This window comes from Protopterus annectens, chromosome 9.part0, assembly GCF_019279795.1.
Source record: "Protopterus annectens isolate FY-2018-M chromosome 9.part0, PAN1.0, whole genome shotgun sequence".
NCBI lineage: Eukaryota > Metazoa > Chordata > Ceratodontiformes > Protopteridae > Protopterus > Protopterus annectens.
Genome location: NC_056743.1, coordinates 1257425559 through 1257449228, shown reverse-complemented (window position 1 = coordinate 1257449228; position 23670 = coordinate 1257425559). Strand labels below are relative to the sequence as shown.

The 23670-nt window shown below is 43.9% G+C and overlaps 1 protein-coding gene across 1 annotated transcript in view; it reads right to left on the bottom strand.

Annotated features, from left to right (window-relative positions):
* Positions 1-242: 242 nt before the first annotated feature.
* LOC122811979 overlaps positions 243-23670 on the bottom strand; it is a 1339201-nt gene continuing 1315773 nt past the window's right edge. The window contains exon 12 of the mRNA XM_044084179.1: positions 243-698. The gene's annotated coding sequence lies outside the window, so the exon portion shown is untranslated. The remainder of the gene's footprint in view (positions 699-23670) is intronic.

Genomic DNA, 23670 nt, shown 5'->3' with positions numbered 1-23670 from the left:
TCTCCTTTGACAACAAATAGCTCTGAATATTAAATTGCAGAATCCTTCTATCGTAGCGCTACAAATATTGAGACGTTGCTCCTTTGGCTGGGGTGCATTAGCATATGCCCCCAGCTGGTGGGATCTCATAGTATATAATTAATGATGCTATGCACAAGTCTCTCCAGGCTGCTCCTGCTTGATTTCAAAATAAAATGAGGCAGTTGCTGCAAAAAGACTGGGAAAAAGAAAACACAAACTTCTTCATACAATAATTATTTATTTGTTATAACAAACTGGAATGCTGTAAGAAATTAAACGTATACATAGAAGCAAAATTTAACATATTTGGCAGGAATCCCTCCAAGCATTCGCATACAGCATTATCACTATCATTCATGTGTCCTTTCACTCACAAGAAAAACAGCTTCCATGAACAAATACAGATACACAAAAACAAGGTGTGGAAATAAAGAAAACATTATACAGACAGCCTCTCCCTATTATTACAAAGTGCATATATTCCAAAAGGTGCCATAAAAACGATCAATTAAAAATGGAATGCATACAATTTTTAACAGTTTGTTACCAGTGATTAAAAAGTCCCCAAACCCCTTTCAGTCTCAAATTGCATTCCTTGTATAAATGGCTTCTTCCTACTTTTGTAGCTTTTGTTTTGGCAAATAAAGTCTTCAGCTATGTACACAGCGTATAGAATTCTGTAAGAAAGAAAAAAGACAGATAATATCCAAGTACAGTAAAGGTTTCAACACACTATATGAATATGAACCAAGACATGCCTGCCATCCAAACACTGAAGTAGCCAACCCTGTAAGTCCCAGTTTACAAGAGAAAGTTCTGATGTTATTCATAACCTCATTGCATAAGGTTAATAAAATAACTGTTAGTTTCAAAAGACATTACCTCACAAGTGAAAGTAAAGAACATTTCACAGATTGTGCCCAAAATGTCACCTTGTGTGAGTATGAAATCATTAGTTTGGATAAAAAATGGAAAGAGTCAGGCAACTTACAAATGATCATATACTCAATGTGTTAAACTGTCTGTATTTATCAAAACACTGGTCAATGGCAGAGTTATGGCATTATTTGCAGATCTTTTTCACTTTTTTTTTTTACTTTGCCAATTCTTGACACAAGTAACTCCAAATTCTTCCAGCTGTATCCCTATATACTAAGTGTGCTGAGCACATAGTTACCAGAAAACCCTGCTGCAAAATTTGTTAGGAAATTCTCCCTGACAAAAGAACTTTAACAGCTGAACTTCATTCAAGTTTTTAAAATCAGTAAAAGGACATTACCTTCAGTTATACTAATGTAAGACAGGTATCACTTACCATATTTAACTGCTGAAATATCTTTAGAGCTGTATACTCTCTTCTCTCACTTCTGCACAGAGTAGTCTGCACTGTAAAGTGAAACTCCTGGAAGCCCCCCTCCCAAGACCTTGCATTGCTATGGTTTAAGCTAATTTACCACATTAGCATATTCTACTTTCATAGAGCAAAGCTTCCCTAGTTAAAGCAATTCCCTTCAGTCACTAACTTCTGCCGAGCCTCCTCTAACCCCCCCCCCCTAAAAAATGAAACAGTGACTGGTCTCCAACTAAGGGAACATACTGTTAAATCAGCAGCTCTCTAGTGAAGTTAGCAGGCCTATGGTATATATTGCTCCCAAAAAAATACTAAAATTAAATGCTTTGACTCATTCAAGCAGTCAGACTTAATAAAACAGGTGTTTTTACTGCCTCAAGCACCCTATAACTCGTGTTCCTTAACCAAGTAGAGGTAGCTTTATGGTTTTACTTAGTTTAACAGTCAAGACAAAGTTGTACTTTTATTAAATATTTCCCAGTTATACTGCTCACATCAAATTTACATACAAATAATTTTGCCATTTCTTAAATCCATGAGATATAGTTTTTTTCTGCCTGAACCCCTCACTGTGGTTCAGCCTGCCCCTACCTTGTCCCGAAATCCACCCATATCTACACTTATATTCTCATACTTCCACCTACCATCCATATCCACCCAACAAAATTACATAATTTTACAACACAGAATAGCATCCACTTCCTCTTCTAGATCCTCCCCTTAATTACCATTCTATATTACCTCCTTATTCACTAACAGAATATGCTAGTCTAAACATTTTCTGTTATTTCTCCTGACTGCCCCTACATACTTATTCTCACCACAGTACCTTTCTGAAAGCATTTATCTACCTTCTTCTACCTCAATTCTTCTTCAGCTTACCTATGGACTACCTCCAGTCTCTGTGGTAGAACCTTCCCCAGCACATAAAAAGAAGAAGGTTGTAAAGTAGTCTTTTGGTATCAGGCCAGCTCCTAGTCTGTCTCAGCCACTGGTGGGTGAGTCTGCTGTGACCACTTGTTTCTCAGACCAACTATTGGTTTCCCCCAGTCCTCAAGCCCAGATTAAAGTTTACATTTGTTGGAAAATAATTTGAACTCGATGAGTAGATCTGAGAAATTCATGTTGACAGCAGGGATAAAGGAGAACCCTTTCAAAAACAAGTCACCATAAAGCACTGTTATCTTAAGGTGGCTATAATTAAAAATAGTAAACTCATTAAAGTTTATTACAGTGCCTGAACTTGATGAAGAGATAAGTGAGAACAACCTTGAAGATAAAAAGGTTCACCTTTGTCCCTGCTGCCAAAAAACTTAACTTTGATCTCTTATTCAATTAATTCATAACAGAGACATCAGTTGAGGTGAAAAAGTGTCTTTAATCAACCCTTGGTTTCTTCTATAGCTTTGTTTGACAGGCTGTGTGAGGATATTAGAACAGCAGCTGCTCACAGCACAAGACCTAAATAATACAACCTAAGTAAGGAGGAAAATGGAAGTTATGTACCTACCATAACGTTCCATGTTAGTTGTCTTCTTCTCGCCTTCTTTCTTGCTGGACGGGTTCGGAGCCGATTCTCGGCTCCGACTCAGCCAATACTAAAGCTCGAGAGCTATTTTTACCGGCTCGAGGCTGCCCTATATCCCACAATGCTAGGCGGTAACTACAAAGATCTCGTTTGATAGCTAAAACCATAGCAGCTCTGGTCCCCAAGGGATGGAGAAAGAGAAAGACCACCTCTATATAGACCTACGTCTAAAGTTACCAAAAAAGGGACAATAGAGGTGGCTGAAAAAAGTGGGAAGGAAGATCCTAAAGGATTCTTTTGGTCTGTCCAGGCTAGGGGGACAGAGGGTGGGACGCAAGAAAGAAGGCGAGAAGAAGACAACTAACATGGAACGTTATGATAGGTACATAACTTCTCAATGTTAATTTGTCAATCTCGCCTTCATTCTTGCTGGATGGGACCGCATCCCTAGCACCTTCACCCTGGGTGGCTCATCGGAACAGACTCTTGAGGACGGTGGAACCAAAGTTAGCCCAGTTTCTGGAGGCCATATCCAATTTGTAATGTGAGATAAAGGTATGAGGAGAAGCCCATGTGGCTGCTGCACAAATGGAATCTATTGGCAGTCTAGCCTGAAAAGCTACCGATGTAGCTAACGCCCTGGTTGAATGAGCTCTAGGTCTTGATGGTAGCTTTTGATTTCTGAGTTCATAGATGAAAGTAATTATAGAGGCCAGGCATCTAGATAGGGACACTTTAGAAACTGGAAGGCCCATTTTCCCTTCTGCATAAGATAGGAAGAGCTCATTAGATTTCCTAAACTGTTTTGTTCTGTCTAAATAAAAACGAAGCCGGCGATGAACATCCAGAAAGTGTAACTTTTGTTCTGCCATGTTGGAATAATCAGGGAAGAAAAAGTACAGTTTTGTACCTACCATAAATGTAGATGTTCGAGTGCTAATACAGCTGCTGTCATAAAGTACAGTTTTGTACCTACCATAAATGTAGATGTTCGATAGGTATGCATCTGCAGTCATCACATATGGGTTGTCCTGCCTCAGGCAGCCCTTCGGTCAGCCGGATTCCAAAGTCTGGGTCCGGCATCAGCTGATGGCACCTCCTCCCTGACGTCAGAGCGTCTGGGGTATAAAAGCATCAGCCAACGCCATCTTCCTCATGTAGGAACTAATGTAGGATTAGTTCTCTTGCCCCAGATGCCAGGTGCCCTCTAGGAAGGCTAAATTTGGAGAAATGCAATAAAAATCCAAACATTTGCAATAATATATATATATATATATATATATATATATATATAAACAAATACACCATAATAGATCCCCCCAGCTAGCTAATAGAGGGGTAAGTACCCAAGAAATACCACAGAGGGGAGGGAGGGAGGGTAAACCTGACTGCAGATGCATACCTATCGGACATCTACATTTATGGTAGGTACAAAACTGTACTATGTCCTTCAAGGATGCATCTGCAGTCATCACATATGGGTAGAATACCATAGCCAATCTGGGGGTGGAGGATCTAAGAAAAGGATGGTGTAGCTAAGATACCCTGCAGGACAGCCGTAGCAAAGCCTGCTCTGGATCTGGAATATAAAGGTAAATTGTAATGCTTGGCAAATGTATGCACGGAGCTCCATGTGGCAGCTTCTAAAATGTCCTTGGTAGCCACCCCTCTTAAGAAGGCTGTGGAGGTGGCTGTGGCTCTCGTAGAATGAGGTCTAATGTTAGCTGGTACAGTCTTTCCATGAAAGGAGTAACAGCAATTTCCTATTTTGAAATAGTCTGTTTGGAAATTGCAACAGCTGGTCAGCTTTTCTGAAACCTTTAGTTCTGTCCAAGTCTGTCTGTGAATGTCTAGGGTGTGCAGCAGTTTCTCCCCTTTGTTTTGTGGATTTGGGAAGAAGGTAGGCAAGTGAATGGCTTGAGTCAAGGAAACCCTGGATACCACCTTTGGTATAAATGTAGGATTAGTTCTCAATGAAACTCTGTCCTGATGAAAAATAATGAATGGCTGCACTGCCATCAGGGCCTGCAACTCCGAAACTCTTCTTGCTGAGGTTATTGCCAGAAGGAAGGCAGTCTTCCATGAAAGGTACTGTAGATCTGCAGATGCTGCTGGTTCAAATGGAGGCAGTGTTAGTTTTTCCAACACAAAGTTAAGGTCCCAAGCAGGTAGAGGTGGTTTCCGAGGAGGTTTGATGTTTTTGATTCCTCTTAGAAACTGTCTTAGGAGAGGATGAGAAAAGACAGGTGGATCAGTATTGTACTCTGCTGAAATTGCTGAAGCATGGATTTTAATAGAAGAGTAAGACAGACCATTGTGGAACATTTTTGCCAAATGTTCCAGGATATGTGCCATGTTCATCACTGTCGCATCTAGGCCCTTTGTGGTGTTCCAGATGAGAAATCTTTTCCATTTTGCTGAATATGCCTTTCTTGTGGAAGGGCGGCGAGCTTCCATAATAATATCCTTCACTCTCTGGGATAGCTTATCCTGAGGAGGAGTCAAGGTATTCTCCACGCTGTTAGTTGCAAGGTTTTCAGGTTGGAATGCAGAGTTTTGTATCTGTGCTGTGTCAGTAGAAGTGGCCATAGAGGCAGAGGCCATGGTTTCGTACGTGACATGCTCCTTAGCAGTGGGTACCAGTGCTGTCTTGGCCAGTCCAGGGCTATCAGAATCACTTTTGGCTGCTCTGTCCTGATCTTCAGTAACACCTTGGTCATTAATGGGACAGGTGGAAATGCATACACTTTTAGATTTCTCCAGCTGAAAGAGAGGGCATCCACCTTCCACGCTTGTGGGTGGTATGTCCTCGAGCAGAATTTCTTCAGTTGATGGTTGTGGGGGGATGCAAATAGATCTATGTCCGGCCTCCCCCAAGATTGTGTTATCTGTTGGAAGATGTCTGGGTGCAACATCCATTCGTGCGCATCCATGATATTTCTGCTTAAGCTGTCCGCCAGTGTATTGTCTTTCCCTGGCACAAACTGAGCTTGTAGCTGTATATTGAGTTTCAAGGAAAGATCCCATAGATTCATTGCCAGTCTGCAAAGAGGGTAGGAATGGGTACCCCCTTGCTTGTTTATGTACCACATGACTGTGGTGTTGTCTGTCCTTATTAGTAGGTGGCCTTGATGCAGAAAGAGTTTGAAGGCCTCGATTGCATGCATCACTGCTAGCATTTCTTTTTGATTTATGTGCATGCGTAGCTCCTTTCGCGACCACTGCCCTTGGATACCTCTGCCCTCCATGTGTGCTCCCCAACCTAGGTCTGAAGCGCCCGTTGTAATAGTTTGGGAGGTTTTTGGCTTTGTGAAGGGCAACCCCCTGTTGGACTGGCTGGCCTGAGCCCACCACAGAAATTCCTTTTGAAGGCATGGAGTGAGTGGGATTAAAGTTTCCAAACTGTGACTGTGCTGAGTCCATAAACTCCTTAGGTACCACTGTAGCTTTCTCATATGTAGCCTTGCTTGTGGAATCAAGAGAATACAGGATGCCATGTAACCCAGGGCCTGCAGGATTTTCCTTGCAGTCAGCTGAGTTTGTCTTGTCAGATTCTTGAAGTAATCCGGTAGTTGTCTTTGTTTTTCTTCTGTGAGATAAGCCATTTGGGTGGTTGTATCTAGATCCGCACCCAGAAAGGTTATTCTTTGGGATGGAACAAGTCTTGATTTGTGCATGTTGACTGTATATCCCAAGGCCTGTAGAAGATTGATGGCATAATTTAAGTCCTTTATCAAAGTTTGTTGGCTGTCCGCTTGTATAAGGCAGTCATCCAGATATTGGTATATTTGAATCCCCTGACGTCTGCAGTGTGCTATTACTGATGCCAGGCATTTTGTGAATACTCTGGGTGCAGTAGATAAGCCAAAGGGCAATGCTGAGAATTGATAATGCTCTGACCTTGCAAGAAATCTGAGGTGTCTTCTGCAACTTTGTCTGATAGGGACATGCAGGTATGCCTCCTTGAGGTCTAGAGTCACCAGCCAAGACCCCTTGCCCAGCATGGGAAGGAGTTGCTGTAAAGTCAGCATTTTGAATTTTGGCACAATGAGATAAGTATTTAGTGCGGACAAGTCGAGAATTGGTCTCCATTGATGCTCTTTTCTTGGAACAAGGAATAGTCTGGAGTAAAATCCTTGGCCTTGTTCTGAAATAGGAACTTTTTCTATGGCTTTCATTTGTAGTAAGTTTGAGATTTGTTTCAAAGCCTCTGCCCTTTGATTTGGTGGCAGACCTGGCATGCCTTTTCTTTTTGGCAATGTGTGGAAATGGAACCTGTATCCATTGTCTATTATTTGGAGTGTCCATTTGTCTCTTGTAATGCTGTGCCAATTTTTTGAGAATAAAGAAAGCTTTCCGCCCAAAGGTGCTTCTAATTGAGCCCTGGTTGGTGGAGTCAAAGCAAAGTCATTGAGTTTGTCCTTGTGCAGCAGTTGCAGGTCCTGAACTGCCTGTCTGGTTTGGAGGTTGCCATTGACGGCCTCTGTAGGAGCCCCTAGCTTGCCCTCTACCTCTGGCACGCCTGTTCCTGCCTCTTTGAAATCTTTCTGTGTCCGGAAAGGACCAATACTTGGAAGGCCAATTTCTGCTGAATCTTGGCGGTTGGACTTGAAGAAAATCCTTAACTGTTTGTACAGATTTTGCCTTTTCCTCAACTTTCTTTAGGACTTCTTGAGCAGTGGAACCAAATAACTTTTGCTTTTCCAGTGGAGCATCCAAAAGCTTAGCTTTAACATGGTCTGGCAGAGATTGTTCCTTCAGCCAAGCATGCCTACGTATGACAACACCTGTCATTGCTGACCTACATGAAGCTTCCAATGCATCATAACCACACTGCAAGAAATGGTTGCTAACCTGCTGGGAGTTATGAACCAGATCCTGAAGGGATATGCGGTCAAGGGGTTCAGGTGAACACAGTTTCTTATGCATTTCTTCTAACAAATACTCTTGGTACTGTATCATATGAAATTGACAATTTAATGCCCTCATGGCAAGAGTGGCAGAAGTATACACTTTTTTACCCCATCTCTCTAAAGCCTTGGACTCCTTTGCAGAGGGGAGTGGGTTCTTAGTAGTAACAGCTGCAACCCCTTTAGGGCCCTGTGAAATAGTTTCAGGATCAGCAGAGTGGGCCTTGTAAAGAAAATTATGTGAGTCCGGGACCCTGTAATACCTATCCGGCTTAACAGGGGCCGGAGGCAGAGTGTCAGGGGTCATACTAGAGTCAGAGTACACATCATCAATGACATTTAAAACAGGAGGTATAGCCAAAGGTCTATGCTGAGGTAAATGAAGAAAAGTTCTTAGTCTTTTCCTGGAATCAGAATATTCCTGGCCCTGCCATTTGAAATGCTCTCTCATAGAGTGAAGGGTCTCCCCAAAGGAGAGCTCTTCAGGAGGGGAGGCTGAGGGGATAGATTCCTCTGCATCCGAATCCTCGTAGGCCAAATAAGCCTCCTCCTGGTAGTCCGAGTGATCCGAGCCATCAGAGGCCTCCTCTGAGGATAGGGGATCAGGGGGATCTACCCTGGGCCTTTTGTCTAGAGGAGGTTGGGAGCCCCTGTTCGGATGGGGCTGAGAGCCCCTGATTAAAGAGATAAGGTCCTCTGCTAAGGTTAGAATCTGTGAACTAGAAGAGGGTCCCTGAGGAATAACCCTGGGAGGCATGGCTTTAGTGTGTTTAGCAGCTTTAGCCCTGGTGAAGGCCTTAATGGACATGGATGCAGGAAGCCTGGCTGCACCACGTGCTGGTGTAGCTTTGTCTAGAGGTATGGTGTCGGAAGATTCCAAAACACCAGTTTCTGAAGGCAATTCTGTAACCGACTCGGTAGGAGCCTCCGGGGCCAAGGCTGTCGGTTGTACTGTTTCAGGGTTCGGAAGTTCCAAGGACTCGGCATCAGCCGAGACACTCGCGGTAGGCCTACCCACGGTTTCAGCTGAAACCGCGGCCAGCGTGTGTCGGTCCTTGTCTTTCCGTTTCTTAGTTAAATGTGAAGTCGGGGTTTCCGACGGCATTTTATATGAAAAACTAGCCCCAAAAAGCTCCTCTGCGAACTCCGACCAATGTCTAAGAGTGCGTCGGTTGAAGGAAGCGCAGGCTGAACAGGCCGAGACGTCGTGGTCTGGGCCTAAGCAGGGGAGGCAATCTTTATGAGGTATTTGTTTCCCACAAGTTAAACAATTATTAACTTTATCTGACATCGGCTGAGGCAAGAATGAGTCCCCAACGGGGTACTTAGCTTTTGAAGTCTTCGGATAGCTGAATTACGGGAGCTGGCCGACCGGCACTTGCGAACTGCTTCTGCTTCGGGCACCACGCTGCAAGAAAGACTGGGGAAGATGGCGTCGGCTGACGCTTTTATACCCCAGACGCTCTGACGTCGGGGAGGAGGCGACATCAGCCGATGCCGGACCCAGACTTTGGAATCCGGCCGACCGAAGGGCTGCCTGAGGCAGGACAACCCATATGTGATGACTGCAGATGCATCCTTGAAGGACATCAGATGGGTTCTCCTGCCATCAGGCGGGTCCTCGGTCGGCCGAATTCCAAAGTCTAGGTCCGGCGTTGGTTGTTGTCGCTTCTTCCCTGATGTCAGTGCGACAGGGGTATAAATTAACCAGCCGATGCCATTTTCTTCAGTTTTTCTTGCCCCAGATGTCAGGTGCCCCCAGAAGGAAGGCAATACATAAATTTGTGTGATAATGCAGTGCAATATAATCAAAATACAGTAGTTGCAAGCAAATACATCATAAATGAAAACCCCAATCAGGTTGTATGAGAATGTGTTAGCCTATAGGCCTGTCCCAAGAGGGGAAGGAGGGAGGGAAACCTGGACTGCAGCTGTATTAGCACTCGAACATCTACATTTATGGTAGGTACAAAACTGTACTATGTTCATCGTGCATACAGCTGCAGTCATAACAGATGGGTAGAATCCCAAAGCTAAGAAAGGGGTGGTAGGCACTAGGTGGAACTAGGAGCCAAAATGCCCTGCAAGACTGCAGTGGCAAAGCCTGCTCTAGATTTGGAATATAATGGTAGGTTGTAGTGCTTGGAGAAGGTATGCACAGAACTCCAAGTGGCTGCTTCCAAAATATCCTTGGTAGGAACTCCTCTGAGGAAGGCTGCAGAGGTGGCTGTGGCCCTGGTGGAATGAGTTCTAATGCCTGTAGGAACAGTTTTGCCATGAAAGGAATAGCAAAAGTGTATGCAGTGGGCTATCCATTTTGAGATTGTCTGTTTGGAAATTGGCTTCCCTTGAGCTCCTACCGCATAGGCCACAAAGAGCTTTTCTGATTTTCTGAAAGGCTTTGTTCTGTCCAAATAATAACGCAGTTGTCTGTGGATGTCCAAGGAATGTAGTAATCTCTCCCCTTTGTTTTGAGGATTAGGATAAAAAGGTAAATGTATGGCCTGATTTAAAGCTACCCTGGATACCACTTTAGGCATAAAGGACGGGTTGGTTCATAAGGAAACTCTGTCCTGATGGAAGATGATAAAAGGCTGGACAGCCATGAGAGCCTGTAGTTCTGAAACTCTATGAGCTGAGGTGATAGCCAGAAGGAAAGCTGTTTTCCAGGACAAATATTGCAAATCTTATGAGGCAGCTGGCTCAAAGGGAGGCAAGGTCAGTTTTTCCAGAATGAAATTAAGATCCCAAGCAGGTATTGGTTGTTTCCTTGGAGGCCTTAAATTCTTAGCCCCTCTGAGGAACTGTCTTAAGAGAGGGTGAGAGAATAAAGGTGGATCAGTGTTGTATTCTGCAGAAATGGCTGAGGCATGGATTTTGATGGAGGAGAAAGAAAGTCCACTGCTTAGCAGTTCAGCCAAATATTGTAGTATTTGGGGTAAATTCAGTTTTCCAGGATCCTGGCCCTTTTTCTCATTCCAGACACAAAAACGTTTCCATTTTGCGGAGTAAGCTTTTCTAGTTGATGGCCTTCTGGCCTCCAAAATGACATCCTGCACCTCCTTGGAGAGTAGGGCCTGTTGTGATGCTGAGGAATCTTCCGTGCGGCTAGATTGAGTGTTTTTAGCTGGCTGTGAAGAGTTTTGAAACTGTGCTGAGTCAGAAGAAGAGGCATTAGAGGCAGGGTCCATGGTGTGGAATGCGTCAGGCTCCTCAGGAGTGGGTACCAGTGTTGCCTTGGCCAGTCCGGAGCAATGAGAATCATCTTTGGTCTGTATGCTTTGGTCTTTAATAGAACTTTGGGCAGCAGAGGAAGAGGAGGGAAGGCATAAACTGTCATTGATGTCCAACTGAAAGAAAGAGCGTCCACTCTCCAGGCCTTTGGATGGAAGATCCTTGAGCAGAATTTTGTCAATTGATGATTCTTGTGGGAGGCAAAGAGATCTATGTCTGGCCTTCCCCATTCTTGGATTATTTCTGTAAAAACTTTTGGATGCAATTTCCATTCGTGTGGATCTATCACATTCCTGCTTAGGTTGTCTGCCAGCGTGTTTTCCTTGCCTGGCAAGTACTGTGCTTGTAGTTCCATTTGTAAGTCCATGGCCATGTTCCAAAGTGACATGGCCAGTCTGCATAGGGGGTAAGAATGTGTTCCTCCCCGTTTGTTTATGTACCACATAACTGTGGTGTTGTCCGTTCTTATCAATAGTTGACCTGGTTGTAGAAGGTCCTTGAAAGCTATAATAGCATTTATTACTGCTAGCATTTCTTTTGATTGATGTGAAGGTGCTTTTCTTTTTGGGACCATTTGCCCTGAATGCACCGATCTGTCATGTGCGCCCCCCAGGCATAGTCCGAGGCATCTGTTGTGATGACTTGATTTGCCTGAGGCTTGCTGAATGGAAGACCTGTGTTTGTTTGACATGCTTGAGCCCACCACAGAAATTCCTTTTGCAGACATGGAATTAGTGGTATTATTGTTTCCAAACTGTGGCTGTGTTGAGACCATATGTTTTTCAGGTACCATTGTAGTTTCCTCATATGCAGCTTTGCACATGGGATTAGTAAGATGCAAGATGCCATGAATCCCAGAGCCTGCAGGATTTTCCTTGCAGTCAGCCTGGTGCAATTTGCTAGTGTTCTGAAGTATTAAATTAGTTGCCCCTGCTTCTCTGGCATGAGGTAGGCCATCTGGGTGTTTGTGTCCAAATTGGCACCCAGGATAATTATCTTCCAAGAGGGTATTAGCCTTGATTTCTTTTTGCTGACTGTGTATCCCAGAGAGTTCAATAACATTATTACATAAGCCAGATGTTTCAGAAGAATGTGCTTGCTGTCCGCTTGGATCAGGCAGTCATCCAAATAGGGGTATATTTGTATCCCTTGAAGTCTGCAGTAGGCAATTACTGATGCCAGGCATTTCGTGAATACTCTGGGCACAGTAGATAAGCCAAAGGGCAATGCAGAGAATTGATAATGGGTTGAACCTGCAAGAAATCTGAGGTACCTTCTGCAATTTTGTCTGATTGGGACATGCAGGTATGCCTCCTTGAGGTCCAATGTTACCAGCCAAGACTCCTTGCCCAGCATGGGAAGAAGTTGCTGTAGAGTGAGCATCTTGAATTTTGGTACGAGTAGAAATGTGTTTAGGATGGATAGATCCAGAATAGGTCTACAATCTTTTCCCTTCCTTGGCACCAGAAATAGCCTGGAATAAAAACCTTGACCTTGTTCGTGCATAGGTACCTCTTGAATAGCTTTCATGTTTATGAGATCTGTAATTTGCCTTTGTGCCTCTGCCCTTTGATTGTGTGGCAGGTTTGGCATGCCTCTCATTTTTGGAAGGGTGTGAAAATGGAATTTGTAGCCTCTGTTTATAATGTCCAGGATCCATTTGTCCTTTGTGACAACATGCCAATTTTTTGAAAATAATGCCAGCTTTCCTCCTAAGGGGCTGCCATTTGAGACCTGGTTGGCATGCAAAGGGAAAGTCATTGGTTTTGCTTTCTGAAAGATTGCGAGTTGTCCTCACCACCTCTTTGTGTAGGAGCTTGCCATTGTCTGCCTCTATACGATCCTTGGGATTGTCCTCTGCCCCTCGGGCACCTGTATCTGCCTCTTTGGGGTCTGTCTGTGGCAAGAAAGGACCAGTTTTTGGAAGGCCAATTTCTACTAAAACGTGGGGGTTGAACCTGTAGAAATTCTTTCACAGTTTGCATTGATTTAGCCTTTTCCTCCATTTTCCTTAATACCTCCTCAGCATTAGCACCAAGTAGTACATCCTTTTGAAGAGGGGCGTCTAGTAATTTAGCTTTGACATGATCAGGCAAGGCTTGTTCCTTGAGCCAGGCATGCCTACGTATGACTGATCCTGTAACAGCAGCTCTACATGAGGCCTCTAGAGCATCAAAACCACATTGTAAGGTATGCTTGCCCACTTGTTCTGCACTATGCATCAAATCCTGCAACTCCTTCAAGTCTGGTTGTTCAGGTTGTGACATTTTACTCTTCAATTGTGATAACAAAAACTGTTGGTATTTTAGCATATGAAACTGATAGTTTAAGGCCCTCATGGATAAGGTAGCCGAGGTATATACCTTTTTTCCCCACCTTTCTAAGGATCTGAATCTCTCGGAAGGCAATGGATTTTTGGCAATGGAGGCCTTAACTCCCTTGGGTCCCTGTGAGATGGTTTCTGGGTCAGCAGCATGGCTTTGTATAGAAATTGGTGTGAGTCAGGAACCCTGTAGTACCTGTCAGGCTTAACTGGAGCTGGAGGTAGAGAGTCCGGGTTAAGGCAGGCCTCCGAGTAAACATCATCTAGGATGTCCAAGACAGGAGGTATAGCCAGAGGCCTGTGCTGAGGTAACAAGAGAAATTCCCTGAGCCTTTTCTTGGAATCTGAATAATCCTGGCCTTCCCAGTGGAAGTGTTCCCTTAAGGTATGCAAAGTTTCCCCAAATGAGTAATCCTCAGGGGGGGATACAGAAGGGATGGACTTCTCCGCATCAGAGTCTTCAAAAGGGGAGTAAGAATGTTCCTGATCATCAGAGTGCTCTGAAATAATGGAGCCCTGATCAGAGGAGGGAATCCTCCTCCACTCTGGGCCTTTGTCCGGTGGGGCTGAGAACCTCTGATTAGAGTAATTAAATCCTCAGCCATTTTAAGCATCTGTTTCTTAGGCATGGGGCCTGGAGATGGGCCCTGTGTAGCTGTCCACATTCTGAGTTTCAACGCCAAGAGTGGCTTCGGTATCTGTAGTCTGGGTGTGGGCTGAGGAGCCTGCGACCTCTGTCACAGGAGACACCATCAAAGAAGTGTCGTCGGTAATCAGGGGCTGCGTAGGCGCCTCGCTGAGAACCAGACCACGTGTAGTCGGCTTTGGCGTGGTGTCGGCAGAGGCCATGGACCTCGTGTGTCGGTCCTTGTCTTTGCGTTTTTTAGACAAAACCGGAGTCGGAGTATCCGACGACATAGTATAGTTAAATGCTTTCCCAAAATAATGCTGGGCAAACTCCGCCCGATGCTTAATAGTGCGTTTGTTGAATGTAGCACAAAAGCGACAGACCGAGATGTTGTGGTCCGGGCCTAAACAAGGTATACAGAGGGAATGGAAATCCTTATGCGGTATTTGCTTCCCACAAGAAATACAATTATTAACTTTGTCTGACATCAGTCTGAGGCAAGAAAAGTTTCCCCAACGGGGTACTTAGCTTTTAAGAAGACTTCGGTTTCCAAATTTTCGTAATCTCAGGAGCTGGCCGACCGGCACTTGTGAACTGCTTCTGCTTCAGGCGCCGTGCGGCAAGAAAGACTGGAGAAAATGGCATTGGCTGGTTCCTTTATACCCCTGTCACACTGACATCAGGGAAGAAGCGACGACAACCGACGCCGGACCTACACTTTGGAATTCAGCCGACCGAGGACCCGCCTGACGGCAGGAGAACCCATCTGTTATGACTGCAGCTGTATGCATGATGAACATCTGGAAGATCGATAGTCTGGTTTAGATTTGCCTCAGAAGCAACTTTGGGTAAAAAGGATGGGTTAGTCCTAAGGGACACTCTGTCTTTATGGAAAACTAAATACGGAGGACGAATGCAAAGAGCATGAAGTTCAGATACCCTTCTAGCTGATGTTATGGCTACTAGAAAAAGGGTTTTCCATGAGAGCAACTTCAGAGAACAGGAAGCCGCAGGTTCAAAGGGGGGAAGAATCAAGGAAGCCAGGACTAGATTTAAGTCCCACTGAGGTGGGGGATCTCTGATTGGGGGCTTGAGCAAAAAGATACCTTTGAGAAAGTCTTTGCAAAGTTTATGGGACATAATGTTGGAGTCCAAAAGGCCTACGTGAAAGTTAGATATGGCCGCCAATTGTATTCTGATCGTAGATGAAGAAGAGCCAGAGTGAAAAAGCTCTGCCAGGAAGTCTAGAATAGACTGGATAGGCACGGTGAAAGGGTCTATGTTTTTAGTTGCTGCCCAGAAGGAAAAACGTTTCCACTTGCTATTGTAAATCCTTCTGGTAGAAGACTTGTGGGAAGCTATAAGGATGTTACGGACTGAATGGGAAATTAGAGGAAGCCTGGCTAGGGTAGGAAGTGGAGCAACCAAGCTGTGAGGTTGAGAGATTGGAGGGAGTGGTGCAGTTGACCCGACTGATGGGTCAAAAGTTCTGGCACTGGGTCCAGATGCCAAGGCTGTTCCAAGAGGTAACGATGCAGGAACGGAAACCATATCTGTCGAGGCCAGTACGGAGCAATGAGGATCAAAGTGACTCTCAAAGTGGTAGCTTTCTGAATTAATTGAGTGATCAGTGGAAAGGGGGGGAAGGCATACAGAAGTCCCCGGGGCCAATTGTGGACTAGAGCATCTCTGGTGGGTTGGCCGGGTAGAGGGAAGAGGGTGAAGAAATCGGGACACTTGCTGTTCTGGGGAGTTGCAAAAAGATTGCGGCAAGGTCGACCCCATCTCTGAAAGATTTCTTCCAGCACTGATTGTTTGAGAGACCACTCGTGTGGCATGAGTATGGCCCTGCTTAACTCGTCCGCTATCACGTTGGACTTCCCGGGGATGTGCGTTGCGGTCAGAAACCGCTGAGAAGAGATCGCCCACTGCCAAAGTCTGAGTGCCTCTCGACATAACGGATAGGACTTGGTTCCGCCCTGTTTGTTGATGTACCACACTACGGACGTATTGTCCGTCTGAACTGCAACAGTCCCGGTGGGAAGAGAGTCCTGAAGGCCCTGCAGCACTAAAAGTACTGCTCTCATCTCCAAGACATTTATGTGCAAGTGGCATTCGAAAGGTTGCCACGTGCCCTGGACAGTCCTGCCTTGATAATGCCCCACCCGATCAGGGAGGCATCCGTCGTCACCGTGGTGACCGGGGGGAAGGAACTAGGGATCTGCCCTGAAGAATTTGAGGTGAGAACATCCACCAAGAAAGATGATTCTTGCAAGATTGGGTCAGCAAAATGCTGTGAGACATTGGGAGCTGTTGGTAGGACCATTGAGAAAACAGCATCCACTGAAGGATCCGCATGTGAAAACGAGCTAGGGGAAGGAGTGTAATGGCAGCCGCCATGAGACCTATTACCTTCAAGACAAACCTGGCTTGGATTTTGTTGCACTGAAGAAGAATATGAACATGTCTGCGGATATCTGACACCCTTTGCTCTGTTAGCTTTGCGGAAAGATGAATTGTGTCTAATGTGGCACCTATGAAGGTAATAGACTGACAAGGCAGATTTTTTGAAATTTATGGAGATGCCTAGAGCTTTGCAAGTATGAATGGTGCAGTCTCTGGCTAGGAGAAGTTGATGCCTGGTGGTGGCGGTAAGGAGCCAGTCATCTAGATATGGAAACACCTGGAATCCTTGTCGTCTCAGGTGAGCCGTTACCACTGCCATGCATTTGGTGAACACTCGGGGGGGCTGTAGTGAGACCAAAGGGCAGGGCTCTGAACTGGTAGTGACTGGCTCCCAGCCAGAAGCGGAGGAACCTTCTGGAGCATCTGTGCATCTTGATATGATAGTACGCATCCTGAAGGTCTATTGAGCAGAACCAATTGTCCTGACCCAAGAAGGGTAGAATGGACTGTAGCGTGACCATCCGGAATTTTGTTTTTCTTACGGACTTGTTTAGTCTGCTGAGATCCAATATTGGTCTCCAGTCCCCTGTCTTTTTTGGTACCAAAAAGAATTTGGAGTAAATTCTGGATCCTTGTTGGTCTGCCGGGACTGGCTGGATAGCTCTTTTTGAGAGCAGCTTTGATATTTCTAGCGCTGCCCGTTCCCTTAGACTGGGTGGAACGTCTGGAAGGGGCCCTTTTGGTTGATATGGGGTGTGGACAAAGGGGATTTTGTAACCCTCAGATATAATCAACCGGACCCATCTGTCTTGAGTGAGAGAAAGCCAGGCTTCTGGGTACAGTGATAATCTTCCCCCGACTGCCTCCGAAGGTGGACAGTCGGGCAGCTCCTCAGGGATGGTGAAAGGGTTTGTCAGAAAGAGTCTCTCTGCTACCCTGATTCTGCGGACCCCCTCTGCCTCTAGGGCGGCGTCTATTATTGTTCCCCCCTCTGCCTTTAGAGGGGAACTGACCTCGTGCGTCAGGCGAGACTCCCTGTGGTTTGCGGAACCACATCTTTCCCCCCTTCTGACCCTTAGGATATGGTCTGGAAGGGGTGGAAAAACGGACTCCCACGGCAGAGAGAGTCTTGCCTTCCTGCTTGCACCTAGTCAAAATATCCTTCACCTGAGGTCCAAACAAAGCTGAACCGTCAAAAGGGGAATTGGTGAAGGATATCTTGAAAGGGTCTGCAAAGTTGCAAAGCCGCATCCAGGCGTGACGTCGTAAAGCTACGCCTGTACCTGCGGCCCTACTCGCCCCATCAGCCACATAGGAGATAAGCCACATGGAGGAGTTGACCATCGATTTTAGGGTTGCCAACTTGGAGTTCATCTTGTCTCGAAACCCCTCAGCTGTTGGATCCTGTATAGCATCACCCATTTATGTGAGCAAGTCTCTCTGAAGACGGGTGAAGTGGCACAAGTAGTTCAGTGACTGCATAGCAAAGGTCGCTGAGGAAAACATCCGCTTACCATACCTATCCATAGTCCTAGATTCCTTATTAGGAGGATGGACAGGTACTGAAGGATCAGCTAATTCCTTCTTAGTGGCTGCGGCCACCACCATGGCATCAACGGGGACGCCCTTAGATAAGAATTGTTTTACCATAGGAGCTGTGATGAATTTAGATGGCCTCCGTGGGGTAGGCTCCACCGTATCAGGGGCCGTCCACGCCTTCCTTGCCACCACCTCCATGAGGGGGTAGAAGGGAGGAGACACCCAGGAGGTGGAAGGGCGAGAACCAAACGTCTCAAGGTAAACCGACTCGTCCTTGGAAGGGTTGAGGGTGGACCAGTTCCCCCTCTGTTTAAGGATTTCAAGTATGTCAGAAAAGGAGACATCTTCAGAGGGGTACCGTGGGGACCCTTCTGACTCATCCAAGTCGGTATCCAACGTGATAGACTCAGGGGAGTCAATATGCTTCCTCTTGCATTTTTTCTTCCGAGGAGGTTCCCCTGCCGGATCATGGGAGGCCTCGGAAGAGGAGGATATTCCCAATGGGGAAACCTGAGGCATTGGGTCTCTACGGTCTGTAACGAGAGGGTGGGTAGAGACTACCACAGGCACTGTGGAGGGAGGAGCTGAGGGAGCCAACCCTGGGGCAGACACAGGGTCTAGCACGCTCCTCATGACCTCAAAGGCGCCCCGATCAGGCCGGGCTGAAGATCCCCGCTCCGAAGAGACGAGGACTCCTCCCGGCACCGAGAGGGATGGCTCCGAGGCCGATGTTGGGGCCGAACTCACCAGCGCCGAAGCTCCGAGATGGAGAACGGGGTCGGACAAGGGTCCGATGCCACTCGCCCCCTCGGAGCCGAAGAGGGAAGCTCGGCGCCCAGATCCCTCCAAAGAGGAGATCGGAGCTGATGACAGAGCCAAAAGGTGGGGGGGACTCGGCTCCGACATGCCGACAATCACGGCTCCCACAAGCTCCGGCTCCAAACTCAAAGGAGTCGGAGGAGGAACCAAAAATGGGATGGGTATTGCCACTGACTGTTGAGTAGGGCTATGCAACATTTGGGCTAGTGCCTGAGACTTTAAAAGTCTACTAACCACCCTCTCTAAGTCATGGTCGGACAGCCTGGAGGACGGAGAGGAATGGGACCTGTGGCTCCGCTCCGACAGAAGTGGGGATCCCGGAGCCGAGTGAATGGAGCCAAGGGATGGGGACCTTGACCTCTTTCTAGTAGATGGCTCCAATACTACTATCGGAGCCGTTGTAGTCATGGAACCCTCGGCTCCGGCCGGAGCCGAGGTAACAGATTGACTCTTAGAAACATCGGTTCCAGCCGGAGCCGATGTTGAAGCAGTTTTGGTGCCTCCGGTCGAAGGCTCTGAAGCTGGAGCCGATGGCCTGGAAGGCTTCGAAGGCTTCCCTGACGAAGACTGGGTCGTGGAGCCTTCAGGCTTTAATAAGCCTCTAAGTATTAATTTGTTCCTGCTCTCCTGCAGGACTCTTGGACTGAATGCATGGCAGACAGAACAAGAGTCCTGCAGGTGCAGAGGTCCCAGGCAATATACACAAAAAGTGTGACTGTCTGTCAGAGACATTTTCTGACAGCACGAGTCACACTTCTTGAAGCCTGAGACCTTGGTGTCTTTAGACATCTTAAATAAAAGTGCAAAAACAGAAGCACACACAGATACACCCCTTTAACAAAACTAAGTCAATCACACGGACACAAGAAATAACACTGACTGACTAAGGGAAAATAAGGGTTAGGCCCAAAGGCCTAACAAATTAACAGGACAAAAGGGACCTGGATTAAGCTAAAAGGGATGGAAACGTAGGGAACAACAACAACTACAATATTTGAATAAAAAACTAAGGGGTTTTTAGAGAAATTTACCAAGTAAATTAAACTAACCTGCAGAGCCGGTAGAAAAAAGCACCTCGCAGCTAAAGCGGCAAACGAGATCTGAGTAGTTACCACCTAGCATTGTGGGATATAGAGGAGCCTCAAGCCGGTAAAAATAGCTCTCGAGCTTTAGTATTGGCCGAGTCGGAGCCGAACCCATCCAGCAAGAATAAAGGTGAGATTGACAACTTAACATGATACTGTTAAATGAGTTATGAAGCCTGATAAAGGTGTAGGTTGTGTGTGCGTGTGTGTGTGCATGTGTGTGATGGATTATTTCAACTACCTGAGCAAATGTTAGGATTCTTGAATGATGGTAGGTTTTAGAGTCTGGTATCCAAAAATGAAATCAATATAGCCTACACAAGGTTTAACAATTGGTTGGAAGACATATTTCACCAACATCTTCCCTGTGACAAAATGTAAATACTTAAAAGTGAAACAATCAGTTATTCCTTCTACATTTGGTATCCCCAAAACCTACAAAAGTGTATTTGACCCTCCAATGTGTACAATAGTTCTGTGGGTTCAAAAACTGAGCCTCTGGTGATGTAGACAGAGTGTTAAAAAAACTTTCTATAATAGACCCCATGTGCTTAAGGACTCCATACTTTTTAAATGTGATGGCTGGCTGCAAATTTTTAACAGATGGAGTTTTTTGTTACTATTGACGTGATGGCCTTGCTTATGGTTATTGGACTGGAATGGTTACAAGAAGCATTTTACATTGACTACACTCTAACTTCAAAATACAATAATAATATTCTTGGGTGTATGCAGATGGTAATGAAGAATACTTTTGTGTACTTTTACTGTGAATATTTTAAGCAAATTAAAAGTGCTGCAATGGGAGCTTAATCTTATGGTACTGGGAAACAAAATATATTTTGTGAATTATGTTTACTTCCTATATTAAAATCTAACTATGTTTTTAGATGACAATTTTACAATTTATATGGATGAACAGCAAAAAAGTTGAATTCATTTATATGAACAGCTTTGAATAATTTTTATAATATACCATTAAAGTGGGTACAGATTCTATTGGCTACTTGGATGTTATCTTGGCTGAGAAATATAGTAACCAGAGGTATGAACCAAAAAATATAAGTATATGTATGTGTTTGTGTGTGTATATATATATATATATATATATATATATTTATATAAAATCAACCATTTTGGCAAAATCATGATTGGTATCTAAACAGGTTAGCTCATATAACAAAGGTAATAATATCATAAAGAGAATTATGAACATAAATTGGAAGGCAGTTTGTGGATCCCTAGACTTACTTTGAAAGTTGGCTGACAATCCACTTTGTGTATTAGAAAGCTAAAATTTGAAAATCATACATTGAGAAATGATTATAACTACCTTAGGGCTGAAAAAAGTAATTAGGGTGAAGAAATGTGACATATTTTATCAATGTAGATATGTTTTTGATTCAGTTAATATTACTGTGAGTATCTACCAAAGTGTAAGTGCCCCAAAATGCAAACATGGCTGCAACACTAGGGCAGTAGTATACCTTGCTAGTTGTATGACATGCTCAGCCTTCTACACAAATAAAACTAAAAGAGCTCTGAAAGCCAGAATTTATCAGTATGTATACACTATTAAGAAAACGAGACTAGTAACACCCTGAGTAGGCATTATAAGGGATGTAGACATTTTTTAAAAATTCCTTTTTTTTTTTTTTAATGTTTCCACCTTTAGTATGGGGGGCATGGGAATTCTGACTGGGGTATGAAGGGTTTTACTAGCAATAACTGCTTGATGCTTCCTACCTCCCAGGGTTAAATTACAGAATCAGCATTAGTAGTGCTTCAGCTCTTAGAGCAGCTACATTGTAACACCTAGCACTAGCATGTCTATATACATAGTTATACATTTTCCTTTTTCAAAGATAGTTGCACCTTACTTAAACTCATTGTAAACAAATAAACATTTCAAACATATTAGAGAAAATATTTTTAAGTGCATTCATATATATTTAATTTAATTTATATATTAATTTAGCTATTTGTAATGTTATATGTAGGTCTTATATTATAACTTGATTTAGGAAATTGTTTTAATGTTTATTTTTTACAAGTGTGTTTACATTAATATTTATAATTATTAAAGCAAGTACTTTAAGTATTTTTAAATATAAGGATTTAAAACCTTTCTATGACTTTACATGTATTATTGAAGTGACTGATTAATTATGCATGCAGGGTGATCTTATTTGTTATGTAACAAGAAATGTTTTTAAAAAACAGAGAGAATGTATTTTTCAGTTCTGAAGATATTCCGTACATTGATGGAATTAACATGCTTGATTAAGCTCTATGATACAGCCCAGAACAGTGTTCTTTTAGATTTTTTGGTAAGTTGATTTTTGGATATCTCTTTGATTCTGGAAAATATTTGCCAGTCAGAAGACCAGGATCCTCTTCACACCCAGGTGCATCTGTTTTTTTTTATTACTTCTAAGAGCTATTATTCAGTGGCCTTTCATATTCCTCTATCAAGGTATGTATGTTGGCCTTTTCTGGTTGTTTGCCCTTGAATCTTCTCCTGTCTTGTTGAATAATGCTCAAGTTAAACAGTTTTTGAAAGGGGTATTACATAATCATCCGCTGAGGTTTGTAACTTGGAAGACTATTGTGCTCATTGCTCTGACATTTACTAGGAGACTGAAAAACAAAAAAGATCCAGCCTATGAGGCAGTCTCGTACACACTAGAGAAACAAATATTCAAATGGCAAATATTTTTGGATGCATGAATCTATTAATATTACATTTTTTTTAAGTTTCATATATTTAACTTTAAAGTGTTGTCATATATTTTTGTATAGCTATATTTCTTTATGATGGTTTATATATTTTTAAGATGCTTTAGATACATTCATGGATTAGTAGTATATCTTGATTGGTTCTTGATGAACGCGTGGTGTTGACTTTACAATTTAAATGTTTTATATTTTTTCAAATCAAGTTGGTCTGGAGAGGTTTTTATTGGGATTATTAAAGAATGAAAGTGGTCACCTTAACCTATTCATCTTTTTTGTGTGATGCTTCTGTAAACTATCCTTACACTGTTGTTGTGATATCTACTAGGCGACTGAGTTAAAAGCTCCTATGGTGATTCAGTCCTAACTTGTTCTCCACAGGGACAAGGCTTCATAGAGAACAAATACTAACTTTATACTTAAAGTGGTCTTAGATTTTTTTTAAGCCTACTATTAATCTCCCAGATGTTCATTATATTGATCATTGCTGTGGAAGCTTTAAATGGGTTATAGCCTGCCAAGGACATAACAGCCAGACAGCTTCAAGGCACCTCTCATGTGCTTAAACCATCAGTCAGCTTGAGATGAGCTGACTAAAAGGACAGGTTTGAGTGCCAAGCGCTTCACAGATTCCTGCCACTGAAGAGAATGCTCCTATGTGGTCTTTTGAGGATTGATGGTCAGCTTGTGCTCTTCCTTTGTTGGGCAGATAAGTTCTAATTGGTAAAAGAACTTCCATATTAAATAAAATGTTGTTTTACTGTACTTTCCTGTTTAGGAAAGTTATTTTTAAGCTAGGAGTTTTGTGTTTTAATGGACTGTCATGAGACTTACCTGTACTTTTAAACTGGAGCTCACTTTTTTCGTTTCAGTTTAAAAGTTGTTTAAAGTACTTGAAAAACATTTTTTTTCTGTGAAGAAATTGTGTTTAGTTTACTTTTTTTTGGCGGCTGACAAACTGTTTTAAAGTGCTTTTTACTGTTCTTTTGTGTGAAAAAAGTGACTTTTAAAGACTTAACATGTTTACCAGCAATTGCATAATTTTTGGCTTGAACATAGAAAAAAACTACTGATCCCACTGTAAGTCCTT